Source organism: Abrus precatorius, unplaced genomic scaffold, assembly GCF_003935025.1.
Source record: "Abrus precatorius isolate BTA unplaced genomic scaffold, Abrus_2018 Scaffold2, whole genome shotgun sequence".
Lineage (NCBI taxonomy): Eukaryota > Viridiplantae > Streptophyta > Magnoliopsida > Fabales > Fabaceae > Abrus > Abrus precatorius.
The window spans coordinates 18,002,657-18,020,867 of NW_020874362.1; the positions used below are offsets into that span (position 1 = coordinate 18,002,657).

General features: G+C 30.1%; 1 non-coding gene across 1 annotated transcript; it reads right to left on the bottom strand.

The window, feature by feature from the left end:
- Nucleotides 1-3,918: 3,918 nt before the first annotated feature.
- Nucleotides 3,919-4,023, bottom strand: LOC113860495. The gene has a single exon (XR_003503946.1). It is a non-coding gene; the product is annotated as a small nucleolar RNA R71 (small nucleolar RNA).
- Nucleotides 4,024-18,211: the final 14,188 nt, after the last annotated feature.

The following is an 18,211-nucleotide window of genomic DNA, read 5'->3' on the forward strand; positions in this document are numbered from 1 at the left end:
CTAAGTTGGATTCATGATCTTTTTTTGGATTAAAATTAGTTTGGAGTCAAAATGAATTTTTAAAGTATTTTTGAAAATTTATGAAAAAAACTTCTAAAAGGAAATGGATTAAAAATGGAAAATGACCATGATGAAGACCCTTGAGCTTTTGAACATATTTGGACCTATGCACTACATGGACAAATGATGAGAACAAACTTTAAAAAATAAAAATAAATTTTAAAGATTGAACCTAAAAATAGAAAAATACCATGGACTTCGACAAAAAAAAAAAAAACCTTAAAAATGCAAGATCCTTATTCACATATGTGGTAGGACCAAGAGAATGATTTGGACCATATTTGGACATGAATTAATGACCTCGAACACATGGAAGATATAATGGACAATTTGATGCTTACCAAATTGGAGACAAGGACTTTTTCTCAATTAATATAAAATATAAGGATTAAGAAGTAAATAATGTAAAATATGAGAAAATCTTTAAAAGTGTTTTTTTTAGTATTTTATTCATGAAGATAGTAAAATTTATACTATTTTCCCGCTGAGTTTATTTTATTTGGATTTATATTTAATTAGTTATGATTTTTATAAATTTTTGTTGCATGAAAATGGTATTCTGGGCAGTATATCTTGATTTATTTTCGTCTCACTGTGTGTTTGGAGCGTTATTTTATTGATATTTTTCTACGAAAATAGACTTCTTAATGGAAGTATACTCACTGGTTTCACTTGATTTGGAATTGAAATAAAATAGTTATGAATATTTTAATATTCGGTTATGTGTAAATATTTTTTTTGAGAACTGCGTACTTTAAATCATTTTCTTCTTATAATTCAAGTGTAATTGTATTTTATTTATAATATTTTATTAAAGTATAATTTATAATAAAAATATTCTCACTGTGTTTGATCAATTTGGAGTTAAAATGAATTACTTATGATTTTTTCAAGGTGTTGTTGTATGAGAGTAACGTTTTGTGCATGCTACTGAGAACTCTCTTTTCGTGTTAAAATGTATAAGTAGTGTTATTTTATTATTATTTTTGTGTAAAAATAGAGACTATAAGAGAAATATCCTCACTAGTTTGATGAATTTTGGACTTAAAATAAAATAGTTATGACTTTTCTAAATTAACTGATTCTGAGAAGTGTGTTACTGTGAGTGATAGAGAATGTTTAGGACTTATTCTAGAATATGGAAGATATAAATTTTTAATTATATTTTTTGATGAAACTGGATGACCAAAGTGAAAGAATGCCATTTGTTTCATGAATTTTGGTGGTGAATTGAATAACTTATGATTTTTCCAATAGGTTGTTGTTAAATTGTGTTATTCTGTGACATGTATGAGAAATTAAAGCACGAATTGATGTCTGGGAATAGTTTTATTTTGGAATTATTTTTACATGAACATAGACATATTAATGAGAATAATCTTACTGGTCTCATGTGTTTTGGATGAGAATTGAATTTATTATGAATTTTACAATATGCTAGTTGTTTAGTGAAATGATCTGAAAACAGCAGAGGTAAGCTGAGACTTGATTGATTCTTTGAAAGCTTTTGTATTTTGGCTGTAATTTTATATTATAGTATACATTTAAAGGAAAAAAAACCCTTGTGATTTCATGATGTTTGGACTTGTATCGAATTAATTATAAATTTTACAAGTTAGTTCATGAAATCTGAAAAATTTTGATTGTTAACCATGTCCATGTAATTGATTGTTCTCTTGAAATAGAAATGTTATAATGTGCCTGTTGGACAATCAATGGCTATGATATTATTTGTGTTTATGATTATGAAAGAGGTTGAATACGCCACGGTACAGGCGAGGAGCAAATAGTGTTGGTATTTACCATAGGGAATAGGAGAGTGCCCAAGATTTACAGGGGACCAAGTCTAGCTAACTTCTGTCATAGGCAGTGGAAACTTTGCTAACCTATCTTGACAGACACTAGAGCATACCAAGATTGGTTTGAGTGTGGGCTGTTGGTAGTGATCATAAAGTGAGAATTGTGCACTTATGTTCTGTCTCCAGAAAGGAGGAAGATATACCTATGACACTAGCTGGATTGCAGACACAACTCTCAATCTTAACCTGAAATTAAAATGTTGGATATTAATTAATTACTCCATGGAAGACTTACAAATAAAAGATACTGAATGATTATTGTTTGATGCTTGAACGTTGTTTTGTTCATTTAAACATGAGTATTGCCTATTAGGTTGTTTATGAATATTTGTACCCACCCCTATCTTTTTCTATGATGTGTCCAAAATGTATATGGATGCAGAATGAATGAAGGTGCGCCAATTATTCCTGCGCGTACTATGACCTTTAGTATGAGGACTGGAGAGTGGAGTTTCAATGACTCAAACTCCAACCAGACTATCATATTTCAAGGCTTTATTATCTTAACTATATCTACTATTAATAATCCCTATATTAGTCCTACTATTATACAAGGAGAAGCTAGAGTGGAGGTCCCTTTTCCTCTCTGCCATACGACTACATACCTTGGCATTGATCTCGACCCTCCTCCAGGGGGATTTGATGAATAAGGAAGGAGTCAAGAGGAGAGGAGGAGTTTAGTCTATTTATATATTATGTGTAGTATACTATCCTAGACTGTTAACCTTCCTTGTAATGTTCTATAGTTAAATAATTTTGAAAATAATCTATACGGTATGTAATATTATATTATATACTCTAAATATTGTGCTTGAGGACATAAATATAATAAGCATGTTGATGTGTATACATTTGAAATTGAGTAGTTATTAAATGCTTTAATTTATTCCTTATTCACCACAAGAAATAGGATGATATTGAGAAATACTTATTGAAAATAGGGACGTCTTATAAAGAGTTAGGTTACTTAGATAAAGATTTAATGAACTTATTCTATAACATTTATGATATATTGATTTTTCATCATAAGTATTGTGTTTGATAATTGTAAACATAAAAAAATCTTGTTATCTCAATTTAAATTTTATACTAGAATTTATAATAGGTTTCGTACTTGCTTTAGAAAAAAATGATCATTTCATTTAAATTATTAGTCAAATAGTAGAGAAATTGTAAAATTAATAATTGAGTTGCAAGCCTCTTGGGAATGATATTCAACTTATCCATACTATAAAAATAATCAATACATTTGCACATTTGCCGTGATTTAAATCCAACAAGTTTTTGGTACTATTACTGGAAGGTTATTAAATCAATATTAAAAATACAGAAAAAAAACTACTAATTTGGTTGTTGTTAATTTTGTTAGATTTTGTTTTGATTTTGTTTTTCTTTAATATTCTTTGGGGTTTTTTTTTCTATTTGTGTTAAAACTTATCTTTGGTTTATTATTATGTATGTGAGGTAAAATCATTTTGGAGTTCAATTTTGATCTAGAAATTGAGAAAACAATAAAAAGAAATAGAAAGGAAGCAAAAGAAAGAAAAGCTAGAGAAAGAGCTCATGGAAGAGGTGAAGCTATACAAAAAGAAATTTTGCATTAAAAAGTAAATATGACTGAACAAATGATAGAGTCACATTGGCAGACTATGTCACACCAACATCGGATGGGTGAAGTTCAAGTATTTTAAGATTACCAATTGCTTCCAATAATTTTGAAATTAAACTCACTCTTCTTCATTTAGTGCAACATGACCAGTTACGTGGAAGTGATGTTGAGGACCCAAATTTACATATCTCAAAATTTCTACAACTTTGTGATATAATCAAGATGAACAATATTTTTGAGGAGGCAATAAGCTTGAGGTTATTCCCTTTTTTTATTTAAGGGATCTTGCTAAGTGTTGGCTTCAAACTCTACCAAGAGGGAGCATCACTATTTGGGAAGATTTAATTTCACAATTTCTCACAAAATACTTTCTTTCTTCCGAATACAATAAGATGTGAAGAGAAATTTCTTGCTTTACACAAAGGAAAGAGAATCCTTATATGAAGCTTGGGAGAGATTTAAAGTGCTACTAAGAAAATGTCCACATCACGAGTTCCTTGAAATACAACAAGTCTGCATTTTCTATACTGAAATCAAGCCATCCACTGGCTTATTATAGATGCTTTGGCAAGAGGTTCACTTAATGCAAAGATAGCTAAAGAAGTAATGGAATTGATTGAAATGATGCTTAAAATGAATATCATGTTTGAAGTGATAGAAATATGGGAAAAAGAAGAGTTATGCACCTTGACACACAAGATACTTTGCTTACTCAAAGTAGACTTACAATAAAAAAAATAATTGGACGACATGTCTAAGAAATGTGAAGCTATACAATTATGTTGGACATAATCACAACCTTCAAAAGGTGATTTTTGTAGAAGAAATCATGAAAATGGGTGTTGTGATCCTACTTTAATGGGAGCTTATACAAAAGAGCAACTTCACTACATTGGTCAAGGACCAAAGCAAAATTATCAATCCATCTCAAATGCCTATAATCCGAACTTAAGGAACCATCCAAATCTTTTGTGGAGAAAGAGTGCTCATGTTTAAAACCCAACAACTCCACCACCTCCAACTTCCAATAGAATATAAACTTTGGAGAATACTCTTGCTTAATTCATGCAAGCTAGTCAAGCTTCTATTAAAAACCATGAGAACCAAATTGGACAACTTGCTAAGCAACAAATTGAAAAGGTAAATGATACTTTTCTTATGATACTTTTCTTAGAGATACAGTAGTAAATCCAAAAAAATAGTATAAGTAGTGTAATGTTATTATCATTAGAAATGGGACAATAGTAATTCCTCAAGAGAAATCAAGAGAGAAAATAAGGAAAATTGGAAAAGAGGTGCAACAAAAAAATAGTAATTTATTGAATAAATTAATTTTGTTTGTTTATTTTATTTTATTTTTTCCTCTCGTCCGTCTTCTTTCTCCTCATCTGTATCATAAATACACAATGATTTGTTTATAGTGGCTCAAAGTTGCATTGATGGTGGTGCATCTAACACCCATATTTTATTCAAAATCATAAAATATTCTTCAATAATTTTGATTTAATTATTTTTAAAAAGTTAAATAATTTTGAGTATGTTTATTTTGACAAATTTGGTAGGTTAACTTTTAGGATTTTATTTTCAAATCTATTTTTGTAACTAAAAAAGTTAGTTTTAACTATACATGTTATTTTTGTAATATTTTATGCTAAAATTTGGTTTAATTACTAGATAGTTCATAAAAAAAAATGTTTTAAGTCAAAAATAATATTAGTATAATAAATTTTTTATAATTTTTTTGACTTATTTATCTATTTTATATAATTTATTAATTATACAACTAGTAAAATATTATGAAATTGTTTATGTTCCTTAAAATTGTTGTGAACTCTTTCCAAGCCTTATTTCATTTTTCCTCCACCAAGTACCAAGGGAAGCCCCAAGAATCGATAAATGTTGATTGTTGGAGTTTATTTCCACCATTGAAGAGTACAAACCCTTTCTCCTAAGTTTGATTTTCTCATCCTTTCTTATCCTCTTCAAAATTGTGATCTTCCTTTCCTCTTACTCATGGATTTTGCTGAATTTTTCCTTATATAGAAAGAGGAAACAAACATTTCTCCAAAATTTTTAGGGTCTTTGAAGCTCTAGCTTAACATGCACTTTCACAATTTTTTCCTCTTACTCATGGAGAGTAGTGAACATTGTTCCTAATAACAACATGATCATAATGAACATATAAAGAGTCTAATACAGCAGCCCTAATTGTAATTGAAAGTCCTTTTTTTTCATGTAAATAAAGTATTAGTTAAACTCGGTCATAGCAAAGAACAGTGTATCCATCTTGATTACTGATGAAAGGATTGTCACTACTATCAAAATATAATTAAAATTAGTGTAATATTAGGTGGAGTTAACCTATGTCGTCCTATTGTGAACATTGGGTAAGAGATCAAATATCAAACATGAAATGTGCATCAAGTTCAAAAAACGAAAATAGGAGGGTTTTGTTGCTTTTAGGTTATCAAACATTCAAGTGAAAAATTTAAGTTTAGAAAATCAATTAAAAAAATATATTAATCCCTAGCTCATCCATACTGGTTCAATCATAAATCCACCAAGAATTGGTGACTAATCCCTTCCTAGAATTTAGTTAATTAGAACAAGCGTCCATTAACCCTAAACTCTCATGCAAGATTAAGCAAATCACACGAGCTCTAATTTTTGGTCCTTAGAATTAAGCAAACTTAAGACTCAACCCACAATTAAGCAAACTGAGTTTTAATACTCTTGTTAAGAAAGGGATTTATATTGATTAAGCAATAATCTTGATTCAATTCTTAATTCAATTCTCAAGAAATTAAGGAAATGAAATTCAACGGGAAGAAAATTCGTATTAACAATCAAATTAAGATTTCAAGAACCATTATGAACTTATTAAGAATTAATAAGCAAAAACTAGCTTCCATATAGATGGGGTTCAACATTGTAATTGAATAATGTTTACCAAAAACCAGAAAAATTAAAGTAAATGAAAGGAAGAAGAAATAAGAACCCTAAAAATGAACTCTTGGTAGCCACCCAGAGTTGTGACCTAATCCTCTGAAAAGTGTGTAAGAATAAAAGTACAATAAAATGGCAAAAAGATCCCTATCTTATAAGTGAAAATCTATTTATAGTAAGGGCAACTCTTCTTGGAGAATCACTATGACTAATGAAAGTGATTACGCGTAGGTCCATGCACTACTTCATCTTTGGAGTGATTATTTTCACTAGAGAAAGTAATTACACACAGCGCGCGTAACTATTATGACTGTTGAGGGTAAACACACTCAACTTTGTTAGCCAGATAGGCTTGCGTGTAATCACTATGGATGGTAAAAGTAATTACTTGCAGTCTCGCCTCTCTGAAATGCTCTCTGTAGTGTCTACTATCAATGATGAGAGTAAATACGCGCAAACTTACCTCTTAGAAATGGTTTTGAGGTGGTTAGTTTCAATGTTGGAAGTGATTATTTTCACTTGACCCTTGGAGGAAGTTTAGTGGAGTGATTACTTCAAGCGTTGAAAGTAAGTTGTAACGCCTTAAATTTAATTTTTCAATAAATAAGAAATTTCACAAATTTTTGAAATAATAAAATTTCTATTTTAATTCAAGTTTCATCAACCATTTCAAATAAAGGAAGGGTTTATAAATTATATCAACAGTTGCTACAGGACCTATTCTAATACAACAGTTTTCCAAAGTAATATTCTTAGTCTTATAGCAGTTCCATCCACCCATTCACTGAGCCCAGTGCTGATCGTCTTGATTATCTGAAAAATGAATGTAAGGGTGAGTACTCTACAGTACCAAAAACACACAATCAACATAGAGTCTCGCCTCTAGAACCTTCCCAATACATTCAACAAATACAACCACAAGCAGCAATTCATATCCATAAGTACAAAACACAAATTCATTCATACGCATACCAGCCACCTCACTATAGTACTGTGATTACATATTTACACAATGAATGATCGTCGGTTACCCCCGCTTCACGGATACCACGTGGGCAGTCACGGGTCGCTCAACAAGGATAGTGGTCAGAGTCTAGTCAGGAAGAGAGTGTGTCGCCTGTGGTGCACCCGTTCCGCAGTCGGTGTCACCACCACTCTCTCCTCCCTAAGGTATTCCTACCGTCCTCATCTTCTGCACCCCAATGTATCCCTGAACCATTCACAGCACTTCACAACGGCACTAATACGCCCATTCACACATATATTCCATTCACGCATGCAATGATCTTGCTCACACACGGCCCACATTACATTCAAATACACGGCACTAGGTCCATATTCATTTCACATCACACGACACATAGCCAATATTCATCTATCATGCAACATTTACATACAATCCACATCCATCATGTTTAGGTCAACACACATAATGTTCACATATCATGGCACATGGCCCACATTACATTTCTCAGCAATTTCCTACCCCCTAACTTAGCTGCAACACAATATTAAGCAAAATAACAACAATTTATTGCACAAAAGAGTAGGATAGAGTCCTCCCTTATCTTGGATTGACGTCCCACACGCTAAATCCACTAAGGAATGCTCCCCCTAACAGATTTCATCCTAAATACATGGATAAACTACATGAGAACCCAGGGAAAACACGAAAACAGAGAAAGGGGATGAAAAATTGAAACCCTAACCATTAAAACTTACCTCCAAGCGTTCCCAACACGGATTCAACCTTCAATCAAGCTCCCGAATGACTTTAGAGGCAATTTAATCGGTGAAAAAGGGCTTTGGGCATGAGAGGATCGAAGGGAGAAGGAGAAATAACTCTCCCCAAATCCTAACCCCCTTTAAATTCCTTTTTGATCGCGACACTCTCGCTACAACAAGATATTCTCGCTGCACGCCTAGTGAAAAATCAGAGAAAACTGCACTCTGGTTTCTGCAGAATCTTGCTACAGCGAGAATGCTCTCAGAATGCACCCAAACTGTCGCTTTCTCGCTACAACGAGAAGGTGACAGTTTCAGTCCTTCTTCCTAGGGCTCTCTCACTACAGCGAGAACAGCCCAGTATCTCGCCCTATACTTAGGCACTTAGTACATTTCAGCCCAACCAGTCATGCATACACACATATATATATATATACATACATATTCACAACATATATATAAAAATACACACATATATACATTTAGATTTATATAATTATTAATAATTAATATTACAAAATTTGGGGCATTACATAAGTACTTTTACCTAATTTTTTCTCAAACTCAAATCTCATAGATTATTGTCCAAAAATTCCTGCACAATTATTCTACTTAACAAAATTACAAAAGATAATTATAAAATTCATGTAGATTAAACTAAATTAAGAAAATTAGAATTAATGACATAATTAAACTTTTTATGATATTTACATTTTCTAACTCTATTTTTCTATTAAAAATATATTAAAAAGATAAGTAAAATATTAACAAAATATGAATTCATCAACTATAATAATTAACAAAAATTTAAATTTTTAAATCAATATATTACTCTTGATCAATAATAGTGAGAGAAAATTGATCCATCCTAGAAGTCTAAACATATTCTTTCCCATCAAGTTTTCTTGTAATAAGAAACTATTGTCCTTTTGAAAATGTATATTTTTATTAGTGGTGGAACTGTCTCACAAAGATTAGTTCTTCATGGAACAAAAGAAGCGTTCTACCAAGGTTTTGATCTTTGAGGAATGAAGGTGAGTAAAAAGATTTGAAAGTGAGATGAAAGATTTTAAAAAAAAAAAAAAGTAAATTAGAGTTATTTGTTGGTAGAGTTACAATATCCATCACATGTGCAAGTCTTATTTTCCTTAAAATATTTGATTATAATAACACATCCTTAGCTTAATTAGTTCTAATGTCAAAATAATAATAGTTGACACACAATGATTACAACAATTCAATTGATTTTTCTTACATATTTTATATATTAAAATGAGAACATCCACTGTAATTTTTCCGCGTATCCTGATAATAAATATTACTATAATATTGTCGTAATATTATAAAATTATAATTATATAAAAATTATTAAAATCATGATAAAATATTATTTTATTATTTTTATTATTATCTTTACAAAATATTTTATCATACTTATTTTATAATGTTTTACGTAAACTTATATTACTTTTAATTTTGTTACTGTCTGCAATTAATTCATTGTTATGATTTTTATTATTTATTAATTAACATAAATTTAGAACATGATTTATATATCAATTCATTTACAAAGGTAAATAAATGTAACCTTTTATTAAATAATTACTATTATAATATAAAAATATACACGCACGTTACATAGATACAATATCATATATAAGTATTTTTAACATATACGAGGGTTACTTTATTTTGTAAATATTTATATAAGTAAATTTGTGACAGAAGGAGTGTGTTTGGGACATTTTAACTAGCTAAAAAATTATTTTAGCTTGAAAATGTATTTAACAAAAATAATAGGTGGATACTATTCTTTTAAACTGCCTTAACAATTACTTTTTTAAAACATTATATTTTAGCTATTAGCTGAAAGTGATTTTTTTTATTTTAATATAAATTATTATTACATTTTTATAATTTCTCCTTTTGTCCATTCAATTTTTAAAATTTTACTATATTTTTCTGTTTCACGTACAATTTTTCTAAACAACTTTTGTCATTAAACTTTATTAAAATATTAAAAATTAAATCTTATTTTTAAATATAAAATCATCAAAATTATAATATAAATTAATTGATATGATCATACTTTATTTAATAAAAATAATTTTAAAATGACAATAAAATTAAAAATTTATAATTATTTAAAAATATATAATTACCAAATTTTAAAACTCTTGAGTAAAAATTAATATAATGTCCTTATCTTTCATTTTATATTTATCACTTAATTTTATCAAATACTATCAATTTAATCAATTACTTTTTCATTTTTTAAGTTTTAGTTAAATTATTCATTAATTTTACTAAACATACCCAAAATAAGCTCTTTTATATAATTTTATCTATGTGTTAGAAATATATGATAATACATTAATATTCTATTAAATAGCTTTAAATAATTAATGTCATAAACAGAAAAGAATACATTTAATGCACGGTAAGAAATCGAACTTTTAAGTAATTCCTTTCTTAGTGACTAATTTGAATTTTTTTAACACAAGAGCTTGTATATATAGACAAGTAACTTTTTTTGAGTTTTTACACATTAATTAAACATATATTTATAAAAAATAATTTAATATTTAAATTTATTGAAATTATTGATATTAAATTATCGAAGAAACTATCATGTTGATTCACTATACATTTTATACTTAATTGTATCTTTCTCTGGTTTGCAAAATGGCATGAAAGCATATATATCGCACCCACACGAATGCGAATTAAACAGCTAGTCATGGAAAGGGGATTAGATCCTCTCAATTGTAATAAAAGCTTGACATGGTGACGGTGAAGTGTTAAAATCTTGCCTTTGATTATTAAAAAAAAAATAGACATTTAAACAAATAAAAATAATTATTTTAATGGTCAAGATATTTTCAATAATAATGTCACCAAAGAGAATCTATTTTAGGGAAAAAGAATATTTTTAAATGTTCCCTGCATAGAACTTGGCGTGAGGTTTAATGAATATTATAATAACCATGTCATAGTCAAATGGATTAGACTAATTAGATTAGTGTTAAGGCATTAATAGCCATTGCATTTGTCAGTATCAGTCAATAATTATAATTGGCATAAAGCCAAGAAATATTTGCGTTCTTTCAATTGTAAGTTTAATTATTCTTTAAATACATTCTATGATGACATTTTCCCTTCTGCTACAATTATTTTCTTGCACACCAATGAACACAGTTGGAGGAAGAAAAAGCAAGAAGAGAGCAGAAGATGAAGCAAACGTGGTACCAATGCCATGGCAAGAGAAGAAAGAAATTGCAGAGAAGGAAGAAGAGGTCTTAAGCAAGGATATTCAAGACCTTAAGATATGGGTACATATTTATCTATCTATTTACCATATAATCAATTTTTTCATTAATTTAGACTCTCAATTATAGTTAATCGTTTGATGTACATAGGTTGATATGATAGAAAGTATGAACGACCAGCAGCTAAAGGGGTATCTAGAAAGTCATGCTGATGATTTGAAAATGACAAAGAGCGAAAAGGTCAAGAATAAGGTAAGATTCAATTTTAATTTATTTTGGAAGGAAAATTTCGGAGCAAGTTTTAAATTATACTAAAATAATTTTCATTATCTGTCTCTAATTTCACTTTTTACTCATGGGATCAATTTCAAAATAATTAAAATATTAAAACTATTTATGAATTCATTGTTTGATTTTATAAAGGACATTGGTTTCCAATTTCGTTGGACAATTCATACCTTGCAAAGACATGATAAAATTGAAAACAGCATTAAAATAAATGAAATGAGTTTGCTTTAATATGATCCAAATGTTAGTGACTGTGAGTTCAAGCTCGGTGTAGATTCTTCAAGTGTGCGAGGAGAACGCTCTACAGTTGGGATTTAAGTAATGCTAGACTAGACTTAATACCCGCGCCAATTACGGGTTTCAATTATTTTAATTTTAAATATTAATATTTTATAATTAAGGTAAGTTATTATATATTTTTCAAAAAAAATAAAAAAACGCAATTATTATTTATTTCCTTTATTTTACTTTTTAAATATAATTGAATTATTATTTATATTTCTATGATATTATTTTAACAGTATTTTATAAACATTATTTAAATATACTGATTTATATATTAATATTAATATAGTCTATGTGCGCATATGTGCGCAGTTCGATTTATATCAGTTTTGAGTAAAACATTTTAAAAAGAAGTTCATTAATTTGAACTGAAATTAAATATTCAATTTGATTTAGATCGGTTCAATAACAATATAAAATTAAACTAAAGCAAATTAAACCGATTTTAAATTTTGAATCGGATCTATGATTTTAATTTTTCTTCATTTTATAAATTTTTATGAGATAATATTTTATAATAAGCACATAAAATTTAATTAATTGATTTTCATGTTAATATATAAATTTTTAGCAACTAATTTTTTATTTAAGTGATAATATTTATTAAATAAGAGGTTAAATATAAAATAAAAATGAAAATATTAACCCTATTAAATATTATTATAAATTAAAAATTTAAATTTTTATTACAAGTTCAAATAGTTTTAATTTTTTAAAAATATAAATATATTCTAAATGAGTCAAAAGTCATTAATACAAAGAGCCTGTTTAGTGCAAAGAGGATGAATATGATGACATTTTTTTAATTAAATTCTTACTCATATTTTATATTTTCTTTAATATTTTATAAAATATTTTCAAAATTAATTCTAATATTTTTATAAAAAAATTATATGAACATATTTAAAGAAAATTATTTTAAAAATTTATTTTAATTTAATATTATATGTTTGTGAAAATATTTTTTAATCTTAGTATATATATTAAAAAATAAAATTTATTTTTTATAAAGTAATAATTTTTATTTAAATATAATTTATAATTGATTCTATTATTTTATTTATTTTAAAATTATTATTTTAACGTATATCATAATAAGATAATAACCTATCCTTTTCTTATCTTACCGTGTCTTTATCTATCTTTCTATCTTATCGTTTTTCTATTATATCATATTGATCAAAAGTATTTTAAGTATTAAACTTGAAAATTTATAATATTTAATAAATTTTTTATAAAATAAAATATTAATCATATTTATAACATTCAATATTTTTTTTATAAAATGAGAGATTAATCAATCTAAAATTATTTTAAAAGTTTTTTATATTATTTTATTTCAACAATAATATATTTTTAAAGTATAAAAAAATTAAAATTTAAATAACATATTGATAATATTTAGATTATATGAAGTTTAATATATATGATTACAAAAATAATATAAAATGACTTAACAGTTGGATTTATAAATTTTATATTTTATAAAATTTAAAAATTGAAATAATATAAATTTGTATGCTTAGAGTTAAAAGGTTTGATTCAGTTTTAAAAGTAGAAACTGAAAGGGGAATTGAATTACATAAAAGAAATTGAACTTTTCAGTTTCTGGTTTATTGAATTTGAAATTGATTTAAATGGATATAACGGTTTGAAACGTTTTGCATCGGTTGTTGAAGAGGCATTAAATGTGTTGATGTGGTAACATATTACAGGTCCAAAGCGGCGACAAGTCTAAGTGTTCAACGTCGAACGTGATAATGGCTTCAGTTTGGAGGTTCCATAAGAAATAGTACCAAAGCGACTCTTATTGGTTTCTAAGAGATTTGAACCTTTCTCCAATTATATCTTTCATGTTTCTCTCTTTTCTTTCCATTTGGCTATTCGAAAGACCACGCGCCACCAGTGGATTATTATTATTATTATTGTCAGGAAAATGAAAAAATAAAATAAAATAAAATTCTCTCTTACATCTATAAAGAATACTATCTAAATAATATATAATATACAAAAGTTATTACACTTTAAAAGTTGACCAGGAACATGATTTTACCGTAATTTTAAAATTATAACATGTTAAAATTTATTAATTACATGTTAAGAAAATTTTTATGATCATACACTGTAAGTGATTTGTTTTGATAAATGAGGTTAATAATTAAATGTGTTTAATGGGAGAAAAATATTAATAAATATTTATTATTTAGTGACGTGTTTAGAGACCAAAATATTCGATTACTATAATGCATAATTTAAAGACTAAATTTAATAATTTTTTATCAAATTAATTTTTCTTTAGCAACTGACTTAATGGATTAATTAACGATAAATATTTTGACTGTTTAATTTTATTTTAACAATTAATTTAAAGATAAAGATATATTATAAATCTTTTTTTAAAGATAATTTTGTCATTTAGAGATTGAAATAATAAACATTTTTTTGACCTGCAGTGATAAACAATTCAAAAATTTTAATCTACTTTATAGCATGTAACACACCAAATTTTCATTCCTGTATTTTTTTTTATGTTTGAAAAATTTTATGGTTGAAATTTTTTTTGGTATGCTTTATTTCTCTCCCTTATGTGTTTGTGATTGATTTACTAATTAATTTAAATTAATATTTTATGGAAATGAAAATTCACAACGTATTTTAAACATTTATTTTTCTCTAATTGTATGCCTAGGCCTAGCAAAAAATTTTAAAAGTCAAATTTTGTTCACATAAGGACTTTGTATATTTCTTTTTCCCTAACACTTAAAAATCCTTTTCTTCTTAAATCTACCTTTACATTATTTTTCCTTTCACTCCCTAGGTCCCAATGTCTTTGGTTAACTCAAATTGTGGCAAGAGACATGCATGCCTTTTATTAGAAAAAGGCCATGCAAACTCTTCTTTCCAATCATGTCTCTGATGCCATATTGATGTTTGCTCATGAAAATAAATAAATCATAGACTGAATTGTACTTTTCCACCTTGTAACGTTGCATTCCATTTGATGAGGGCTGATGAAGAGAACATTTCCCTTTCATCCTTGGTGGCTGCACGTTGACATATTAAGTGGCTTAGGATGGAGAGTGTCAAAATTTGAACATGCATTTATGAAGGGAAGCTTCTAATGCTTCTTAGTCCCATCATGCCGGCCCTTTGTAGTTTTGGAAGGAGGAAGAGTCATCCTAGTCCCATCACCTCCCTTCTCCTCCAACTGGATTGCATGCAAGCCTTTCCACCTCATGGTCACCCACCCACATTCTCACACACCACTCTCTTTTGCTTCATTTCTTTGGCCACTTTCACACAAAGCTTGGAGAACAAAGGTGGACGGGTAGCTCTCATTGTAAGGTGAGCTTTCTCGCCTTGATTGTCCATGTTGCCTCAACTCCATCTTCCCTTACCTTTTTCATCCCCTTTCATTTTAAAGGAACCTTTGATATACTTGCTGTGAGGAAGGACAACACCATTCTCCATGTCATCGATCTTTTCTCTTTCAAAAAGAAATCCTCATCACAAGTAAGGAGAGGAGTCTATTTCATTGAAACGTGTTGGATTTTTTATTTGCATGTGAGCTTGGAGAGCTTGTCCTTAGTCTCGGATTATTGCATGCTAAATTGGTTTGTGTGGAAGCGATTTTCCCTTGCTGAATGTGAAGATTTGTTTATGTGAATGTTGTTATAAAGGAGTGTGTATGATATACATGTGAATCTTGGTGATGTTGGATGGATGTGTGAAAAACTCCCTTGCATGTTGTGGTTTCGGCTTGGTGGACTGAATGTTAAAATAATTATTGTACTGGAAAAGGAATCAACTCGGTCCCACCTATAGGAAAAGAAAACCGAGTACCTATTCGGTATACTAGACTGGATACCCTTCGTCGGGATTAAAAGGTAAATAACTCAATTAAGGGTAATAATCAAAATATTATTTAAACCAGGAAAATGGGCCACAATATAAAGGCTGACTCAACAGGCCCATCAGCCCAATAGAATGCCTATAAAAAGAAGGTAGGAAACACAGGTAGGGGGTTGACTTCCCATCATTAAATAACATTTATTGCTCAAAACCGAATCCTGACTTTACCATCCGAGTGCCTTTTGCAGGTACCCTCCCATATCAGCAATCGTCAGAAGGACGCCAGATCAGAGGTTTGAAGACAGCCATTTCTCTAGAAGGAACATTTTGGCGCCCACTGTGGGGCCCGATTAGCTTCATTTTTCAGGATTAAGCATGGTAATGACGAGAAGCCAGCAGGAAGGAACCTCTAGGAAACAAATGGAGGGTGTCACACCAAAGGAACCAGTACCTGAAGTGGTGATGCAGGGAGGAACAGAGGAAAGCATTCTAGCTGTACTGAGGCAACTTAAGGCAGAAATGATGGAGATGAAGAAGGAGCGCAAAAGAGATGCACTGGAACTCTCGACCCTAAGAAGGGAAAATGCCGGCCTAAGGGAAGAGATAAGGACACATGTCCCCTCCCTAACTACACCCGTCATCCAAGATCAAGGGGAATCCTCAGCGCTGCAAGAGAAATCAAGACAGGTCTATCAATCGGTAACCAGAAATGACTAGGACGATCTTGTGAACCGGAGCCCATTCGTTCACCACATTCTGGAAGCTAAGCTGCCCGATAATTGGAGAGGGTTGGTAATAGACAAATACGATGGCACATCTGACCCTGGAGAACACGCGTCTTTACAACACAGGTCAGTCTGTACATAGAAAACGATGCCTTATGGTGTAGAATTTTTCCTACTTCACTCCGAGGACCTGCACTCAGTTAGTTCACAACAGCGTTAAAGCCAGGACCCTTCGTTAATAGCCTCTGCAAAAAACCCCTGATTGACCTAGACGAGTTAAGGAGTCAGGCTGCAAAGTATATGCAGATGGAAGAATTATCCGAATACCGGAACCAGGTACAGATGGATCAAGGATCCAACTCAAAAAATACAGAAAAGAGAGAAGCTTTTAAAGCAAGGCAGGGAAACGACAGGAGAAATGAACTTGAACGACCACCTCGGGGACCTAAGTATCCTTCCTACACAACGCTCAACACTAATCGGTCCAGAGTACTTGATCAAGCGTTGGCCACAGAAATATTGAGAATGCCTAGACGGACCAACACTCCTCTTCGCGCAGATAAAAGTAAGTCTTGCCGATACCATTAGAACAGGGGTCACACTACCGAGGAGTGTACAGCACTGAGAGACAAAATTGAAGAATTAATTAAAGACAGATACTTAAAAGATTTCGTACAGACAAATCCCATAAGGCAACCTAACAAAGGAAGAGACTGTCACCCTGAATCACCAAGGAGATCTGACGACAAAAAATTTGAACGACACAGGAGCAGGTCTAGAGAACCTCCAGCTAGAAGATTTGAACAAGAGAAGTATCCGAAAAGGATCATTAACACCATAGCCGGAGGGTTTGCTGGTGGAGGACCTACCCATTCGGCTAGAAAGAGGCATCTTAGGCATGTCCGTTTGGTTAATAATGTTTCATTGGGCAGCAGAATCCGGATCCCGCCTATTACATTCACTAACAACGACTTTCAAGGAGTCGATCCGGTACAGGATGATCCCATGGTAATTAGTGTAGACATTCTTAACTGCACTGTTCAAAAAACACTAATTGACCAGGGGAGCTCGGCTGATATCCTATATTGGAATACATTCAAGCAATTAGGCATCTCAGAACAAGAGCTCAAAGAATATCACGAACCGTTGGTCAGTTTTTCCAGGGAACGAGTAGAGACCAAGGGGTGTATTGACTTGTATACCTCGTTTGGATCAGAGTATGAGGGAAAACGTATAAGAGTCACTTATCTTGTAGTACATGCGAACACATCTTATAATATACTACTCGGCAGACCATCCCTGAATAAACTGAAGGCCATAGTGTCCACTCCGCACAAATAAGCGAGAATAAAATATTACATAATAATATAGAAGGAGAGAGAGTGAGAGAGTAATCAAGAACCCTTGTAGTCTTTAACTATAGTGAGTAATTAGCAAAGGACCATGAAAAGTTTGAGATGTGTAAAAATTAATTTTAACAAATAAGAATAAAAGAGATAGTTTCAAACAAACTTTAGGAGTGATTTATAGGTAGTCTTCCAAAAGGTGTACAAAATAGGTCGAGAGAAATTAATAAGAGGAATAATCCATCTT